The sequence below is a fragment of the Chiloscyllium punctatum genome, chromosome 27 (genome assembly GCF_047496795.1).
Source record: "Chiloscyllium punctatum isolate Juve2018m chromosome 27, sChiPun1.3, whole genome shotgun sequence".
NCBI classification, from domain to species: Eukaryota; Metazoa; Chordata; class Chondrichthyes; order Orectolobiformes; family Hemiscylliidae; genus Chiloscyllium; species Chiloscyllium punctatum.
In genome coordinates, this window is record NC_092765.1 from 12,507,929 (window position 1) to 12,516,127 (window position 8,199).

At 43.2% G+C, this 8,199-nt stretch overlaps 1 non-coding gene across 1 annotated transcript; it reads left to right on the forward strand.

The window, feature by feature from the left end:
* Positions 1-724: 724 nt before the first annotated feature.
* On the forward strand, positions 725-828 carry LOC140453742 (U6 spliceosomal RNA). The gene has a single exon (XR_011952478.1). It is a non-coding gene; the product is annotated as a U6 spliceosomal RNA (small nuclear RNA).
* The last annotated feature ends 7,371 nt before the right edge of the window (positions 829-8,199 follow it).

The following is an 8,199-nucleotide window of genomic DNA, read 5'->3' on the forward strand; positions in this document are numbered from 1 at the left end:
GTGTCTGATAAGCCACGAGAATTCTGAAACACCTGAGCTTAACCGTTACACAGAGAAGTTAGAGAATTAAAAACCTGCTCTAAATCCTGTGTAGTTATTAAATTCAACCCCAACTTATCATTGATTTACCCTCCACCCCCTTAACCTTCCCAGCTACATCCCGCTGACCTTTGACAACTCCTGAACATGCCACTCCCATCCTTGCTGGATCTGTTACTCACCCACTTACCAGCAACCTCCCCAATTGATAACCAGTCTAATGGTAGCCATGTAATCATTGTCGCTTCTCATAAAAACTCATCTGATTCACTAATGCCCTTTAAGGAAGGAAATCTGCTGTCCTTACCTAGTCTGGTCTAAATGTGACTCCAGACTCATGGCATTGTGGTTGATTGTTAAACTGGCTTCTGGACAATTAAGCATGGGTAATAAATGTTGATCTCTGCTCACATTCATGAATGAACATAAAAAAGAGAGTTTGTTTGAACTCCAGAGAGTCAGACAGTAGTGACGCTTGGGTACACTGGAGACAGAGGTGCAGAGTACAGGATCAGACTAGGACAGACCTTCAGACGAAAGAAAGCAGCCTCTAGAGTACAGGGCAGGAGCCAAATGCTTAGACCTCATGGTAGACAGAATCCATGAGGGCATGAGGACACACCATCGTAGAGTTATCTCCATAGTGTCAGTACAATTCATGGAGGCAGCTCAAGCCATCACTATCCTCCTGTTGGCAGCACATATGCTAAAATTGGAACAATACTGAGAAGATTAGCATGGTTCCCATGCAAGGATGACACACAAATGCATGAAGTGTTTCCTATTGTGTAAGGGTTCTTGTGGTAGAGTGGTAGAATTCCAGCCTCTTAGCCAGGAGGCCATGGTTCAAACCCTACTTACTCCAGATCTGTGGAATGACTTCTCTGGATTGGATGCTTTGAAAATATAACTATAGTGCTGTAAACTACCTTGGGATGCTTCGCTTTCTTAAATGCAGAGTGGTTATGGTAATGATTATAGATGTAATTTTACTCCAGTGAGATTCCAGTGTCCTATTATACAAATTTTACTCCAGGACCTGATACTATGCCAGAGTATAGTCGCTCGTGAAATTTCCGGTGTTCAGAAATTGCCGCATGTTTATAAACTAAGTTCATGGTCTTGCTATTGGTGGCACTGTAGATGCCAATCTCTGTAAGGCTTTGAGCAACAAACCCTGTGCGAATACCAGAACCAAGTGTTTCTCTGTGTCACAGATCAATCTCGCTTGAATGTATATCACTACTCCTCCAGCATTGTTAGGCCAATCTCCTGTAACTTGCTGTCTCTCAGGGCTGTCATTACAAAGTGGTTCAAGGAGAAGGTTTGCCACTTTTTAAAACCATAAAACCACAAGATGTTGGACAGAAGGAGGCCATTCACTCCAGCAAGTCTGCACTGCCATCCAATGAGATCACAGCTGATTTGATAATCCTCAACTCTACTTTCCTACCTTTTCCCCATAGCCCTTCACTCCCTTACTGACTCAAACTCTGTCTATTTCAGCCTTGGAACATATAACAACCCAGCCTCTACAGCCCTCTGCAGTAAATAATTCCACAAACTCATTACCCTCTGAGAGAAGAAAGTCCTCCCTAACTTTGTCTTAAATGAGTGAGCCCTTATTCTGAGATTGAGACGGCTAGGAATGGGCATTAAATATATCTTTAAAATGTCACAACCACGAGATTGGCTGGTGTTTCCAGTGTCTTGCCTGATGTTTGTCTCACAGTTGAGAAACAGATTATCCGGTCACATTGTATCCCACTGATCGTGGGAAACTGCTGCAAGTTCCCCTTCATTACAGCAATGATTGCAGTTCATTCATGAAGCACTTGCAGACGTCATGAGGCCATTAAAAGCACCATAAAATATGCACAACTTTATTATTTATTTCATGGCCTTGACTGCTGCAAACTGCTCTTCATTCATCCAAAAGACAAGCTTGTAAAAGGGCTGACTTTGATCCAATTTGTTTAATCTGTACATTTTAATTTTACCATGAACAGTTGGTGTGTATTCCACCATTATAACCGTGGCATTTCATAAATGAAGACACTGCAACTTCAGTAGTGAATGAGACTGAGAGAGAGTCTGCACTCACTATGGCAAAATATAATTTTCAGATGAAACAGGATTAGGTGACAATTGGGACAGGATGTACAAATGTAATTCTGTCCCCATATTAATGCCAAATATTTAATTCTTATTTTATATTTCAAATTTACATTCTTATTCCCATATTTAAGAGGAAACTGCTTGTACAAAAATTAGCTGGAATAATTAGAACCTCTTGTCAGTGATGGCAATGAAGTGTAAGGGTATAATCCCAACTCAGCAAGTTTTCATAGTAAGCATGTTGAGTTATAATGAACCCACAGTTGACAGTGCACGTAAACAGATGTAAAATCGTCAAAACCAAAATGCTGGAGAAACCCAACAGGTCTGGCAATTTCTGTGGAGAGAAAAACAGTTAACGTTTCAAGTCTGATATGACTTCTTCAGAAAAATTAGATTTTTCAAAGTAATTATTTTATTAAAGTTGTACAAACACACTCATAAGTTTCAAGTTTTTACAGCACAAAATGTGGTCCTTCAGCCCATCATGTCCATCCCAGTCATTAAACATCCATCTATTCTAATTCTGTCTTTAAAACAATATTGAAAGAATAAACAAAAACTGAAATCACAGCAAGTGCTGGAAATCAGAGGCATGAACAGAAATTCTGAGGAAAGGTCACTCTGATTAATGTTAACTCTGATCTCTCTCCACAGGTGCTGTCAGACCTGCTGAACTTTTCCTGCAAGTTCTGTTTTTGGTTTTGAAAGTTTTGATGTTAGGGCTTTTGTGTGAAACAAGTTTGGAAACTCTCAATCCAGATTCGAGTGGTCCACAGCATCAAACTGTCCCTAAGGACAGTTTGATGTTATGGACACTGTGTTTGGGGATTCACTGGACCAGTGATCCAAAGACCCAGCCTAATGCCCTGGAGGTACAGGTTTAAATCCTATCAGGACAGCTGGGAAAGTTAGCTTCAAATCATAAAATCTGGAGTTGTTGGTTGTTCAGAACTTGGCTGTTGCTGAATAAAATATGGAAAATTGTCTTCATCATTAAATTGTGCATTCTCCATGGCAACACCTCTACCAATCAGAGGATACGTTTCAACCAGTCAGCACTCTCTCCTCATACAACATAAATGTTGTTTCTCTCCACACAGTGTATTCATGTGAAATCCCCTGATGAGTGCATATATCTTTTTTAGCAGTGCCATTCAAAATTCGGAATATAGATCTAGTCTCAGTAATTGTGATCCTGATCATCAGTTGTTGTAACAATTCACCTTTTTCACTGATATTCTTTAAGGATGGATGTAGATCATAGAATCCCTACAGTGCAGGAAGAAGCCATTCAACCTATTGACTCTCCACTGATACTCTGAAGTTCATCTGACCCATACCCTTGTCCTATCCCTGCACCCCCAACTCCCGCCATTTCCCATGGCTAATCCACACAGCCTGCACCATCCTGGACACTACGGGCAATTTAGCATGGCCAATTCATCTAACCTGCACATCTTTGAACCTTGGGAGGAAACCGGAGCACCTGGAGGAAACTCACACAGACCCAGGGAAAACATACAAACTCCACACAGACAATCACCCGAGGGTAGAGTCAAACCCGAGTCCCTGACGCTGTGAGGCAGCAGTGCCACCCATGGTCATAGCCTATATGCAACTCCAAAACTGTTTCTGAACTGATCTCTGAAAGCATGCCATTTGATTCAGTATGGTCCCACCCAGTGACACCCTCATTCTGTGGGAGAGACAGTTACAAGAATGAAACACTTCGTTCTGTTGCAACACAATGTGAACCTTAGGTTTGCAGGCTGTGCCTGACTGGGATTGATCAATGCTAGAATTCAGACAGCACCTCACCTTTTCCCTCTGAACTCAAGATGGAACATGTTAATTTTCGCTCTCCTTGGACTGTGCGTAATGCATACAAAACCAAACTAGATTCGGTCATTCTTTAGAGCAAACAACTTTAAGCAAGGTGTCAGAATGATTGCTGCCCAGAAGAAGCAAGCTGATTTTGTTTTCAAAGGACTTGTATAATCTGATTCAGAAAGGTCTCTGTGGAATACACAAATATTAGTTTTACAGAAATGATACATACAGGCTGAGCATGTCCTATCAAGCAAATGCACACTGGGTTGCATATCTTAGAGGAGCTATTGCTCTATATTGTCTGAACATGTTGGGCTCAATATATAACACATTGAATTGTCATTCACAAAAAATGTCAGCTGTGTCTCAAAAACACTTTGTATTTCTTTTTTCCATTTATGAAGGAAGTTCTGACTGCATTCAACAAACTAACCCATTGGGCATTTGATTTTCACTGTTTGGTCATTAGGTTGTGAGGGAGGGTAGAATAAGCCACAGTTTCTCCCTCGTTACCAGCTGGGATACACTGACAATTGGCAAAAAGCTCCTGGAATACTGTCACTGGTGAAGCAGCTGCCTCTCCTGCTCCTCGGATGCTGCCTGACCTGCTGTGCTTTTCCAGCACCCAACTCTCGACTCTGATCTCCAGCCTCTGCAGTCCTCACTTTCTCCTGGGTGAATATAGGAGCTTTGCTTTGTAAGTGTGCAGCTGACACCAAAGTGTTCCCCGGTATATCTCCAGCTTTAAAGGAAGTGAGCAGTAAAAGGTGAACACATTTTTCACGGTATGAACTTCAGCCTGTGGCAATTAACTAAAGGAGCAGAACAGATCGTAGGCATGAAAGCTGCACCCAGAAAAATTGAAATGTCTTTGTCAAGTAGTGAACAATGCAGTCACACTGAATGGGACATGGTGGTGTGGTGGTAATCTCTGGGTTAGTAAACAGAAACCCAGGTTAATGTTCTGGGGGCACAAGTTCAAATCGCACTGTGGGATTTGGTTAGATTGGGATCAGACTGTATTTTCATGGTTATATTTGAATTTCAAAATCCTAGAGTTAAGAGCTAGCCTAATATAGACCATGCAACCATTGTAGCTTGTGGTAAAAACACATCTGTTCACACTGGAAGAAGGAAATCAACCGTCCTTACCTGGTCTGGTCTACATGTGACTCCAGGTCCACAGCAATGTATTTGATTTCTAGCTGCCCTCTGTGTAAGTAGGAATGGGCAATAAATGTTGGCCTTCCCAGTAATGTGGGCCGAGGGTGTGGTGCTGGGAAAGCACAGCAGGTCAGGCAGCATCCGAGGAGCAGGAGAACCACGTTTCGGGCATAAGCCCTTCATCAGGAACACACTTTCGACTGATCTCCAGCATCTGCAGTCCTCACTTTCTCCTCCCGAGTAATGTGCACATTCCGAGGACAAATAAAAAAAACCCACTCCATCAGGGTTTAATAATTGCTGTGTAGCTTATATATTTCTATCACTTGCCACAATTGTTAGCAGCAACATTGTTAAAATGTAAAATGTTCAGAGGTGCTTCACAGGACCATTATGAAGCAATGCTGTATCTGACCCATGTAACCCGACTCAGTCAAATGATTTGGAGGTGAATATAGGAGTCAAGAGTGTGCTGCTGGAAAAGCACAGCGGGTCAGACAGCATCTGAGGAGGAGAGTCAATATTTCGGGCATATGAAGAGCTTATGCCCGAAACATCGATTCTTCTGCTCCTCGGATACTGCCTGACCTGCTGTGCTTTTCCAGCACCCCACTCTCGACTCTGATCTCCAGCATCTGCAGTCCTCACTTTCTCCTAGGTGAATATAGGAGCTTTGCTTCATAAGTGTGCAGCTGACACCAAAATAAGTGGTCTAGAGGACAGTGAAGGAGATTCTCTCAGAGAACAATGGGACCTAGATCAGATGGACTGATGAGCCAAGGAGAGGCAGATGGAGTTTACGTTAGATAAATGTGAAGTTGCATTTTGGTAAGGCAAACCAGGTCAGGCATTATACACTTAATGGTAGGGTCCTGGGGAATATTGCTGAACAGAGACCTAGAGGTGGAGGTACATAGTTTCCTGAAGGTGGAGTTGCAGGCGGATAGTTGTGATGAAGAAGGCATTTGGCACACTTGGCTTCATTAGTCAGAACATTGAGTTTAGGAGTTGAGATTTCATATTGTGGCTATACAAGATATTGATGAGGCCACTTCTAGAATACTGCATTCAGTTCTGGTCACCCTTCTATAGGAAGGATGTTGTTAAATCTGAGAGCATTCAGGAAAGTTTTACAAGGACATTGCTGGGATTGGAGGGTTTGAGCTATAGGGAGAGACTGAATAAGCTGGGGTTTTATTCCCTGGAGCATCTGAGGCTGAGGGATGACCTTATAAAGATTTATAAAATCATGGATAGGGTGAATAGCCAAGGTCTTTTCCCTGGGGTGGGGGAGTCCAGGACTAGAGGGCATAGATTGAGGGTGAGAGGGGAAAGATATAAAAGGGACCCAAGGGACAACTTTTTTCATGCAGTGGGTGGTGCGTGTATGGAATGAGCTGTCAGAGTAATTAGTGGAGGCTGGTACAATTACAGCATTTAAAAGGCATCTGGATGACTATATGAATAATGATTTGGAGATGCTGGTGTTGGAAACATTAAAAATCACACAACACCAGGTTATAGTCCAACAGGTTTATTTGGATGCACTAGCTTTTGAAGCGCTGCTCCTTCATCAGGTGGTTGTGGAGTATAAGATCGTAAGACACAGAATTTATAGCAAACGTTTACAGTGTGATGAAAAAGACCTGGATTGTTTGTTAAGTCTTTCATCTTTTAGAATGACCATGCTGGTTTCAGTTCTTTCATATGTAAATTGCAGAACTTTTTTAAAAGTTACATTCCCAAGTGAACTTTAACAATTGGTGTCATGTCGGCAGATAATGCATTGAAGGTGTGAGGTGTCCTGTGTGAGGCTGTCTGTGCCACAATGGTCAGACTGATTCTAATCTAAAAAAACTTACAAAACCTTACATGGATTCATGCAGTTTTTGAGCAAAATAAAATATAATTCTGCAAGTACAAATTCACCCCACCAACTTATATGTGCGCGTGTGCGTGTGCACGCGTGTGTGTGTGTGTTGGTGGGGGAGTTGGGCAAGTGTCTGTGAGAGAGTGTGTGTATGTATGTGAGTGTGAGTGTAAAGGGGATAAGTGTGAGACGTTGCAGGTGTGAGTGTGGGTGTGTATGTATGAGAGAGGGTCTGCATGAATGTATGGGTCTGTAGGATTGTGTGTGTGTGTGTGTGTGTGTGTGTGTGTAGGAGTGTCTGTATGTCTGTGTCTACCTGTGTGTGTGAGTCTGTCTGTGTGTGTGTCTGTGGTAGCGTATAGTACAATGGTCACACCTGTAGTGTGACATGAACCCAAGGTTGACGCCATCCCCATAGGTATCGAAGTTAGCTATCAGGAGGGAACATTCCTGTCTGTTGATTGTTGTGCAGTGCCCATTTATCCATTGCTGTAGACTCTGCTTGATCTCGCCAACGTACCGTGTCTCAGGGCATCCTTGCCTGCAATGTATGAGATAGACAACGTTGGCTGAGTCACATGAGTACCTGCCATGCACATGGTGGGAGGTGTCCCCACGTGTAATGGTGGCATCTGTGTTCACACTCTGACACGTCTTGCAGCGTCCACCGTGACAAGGTTGTATGGTGTTGTCCTGAAAGCCGGGCAGTTTGCTGCAAACAATGACCTGTTTGAGGTTTGGTGGTTGTTTAAAGGAGAGAAGTGGAGGTGTGGGGAAGGCCTTGGTGAGGTGCTCGTACTCATTAACAATGTGTTGCAGGCCGCAACGAACATGGAGAAGTTTTCGGCTCCCGGGAAGTACTGCACAATGAAGGATACCCTGTCGGTTGCAGCACGTGTCTGTCTCCTGACGAGGTCATTACGGTTTCTTGCTGTGGCACATTGGAACTGGTGGTCGATGAGTTGAGCATCGTACCCTGTTCTTATGTGGTCATTCTTGAGTACTTCCAGGTGCCCATCACGTTCCTCCTCATCTGAACAGACCTCTGTATGTGTAGAGCTTGTCCACAGGGGATGGCTGTTTTAATATGTTTCAAGCGGAAGATGGAGAAGTGTAGCATTGTGAGGTTATCCGTGGGTTTGCGGTAGAGTGTGGTGCTAAGGTGCCCATCCTTG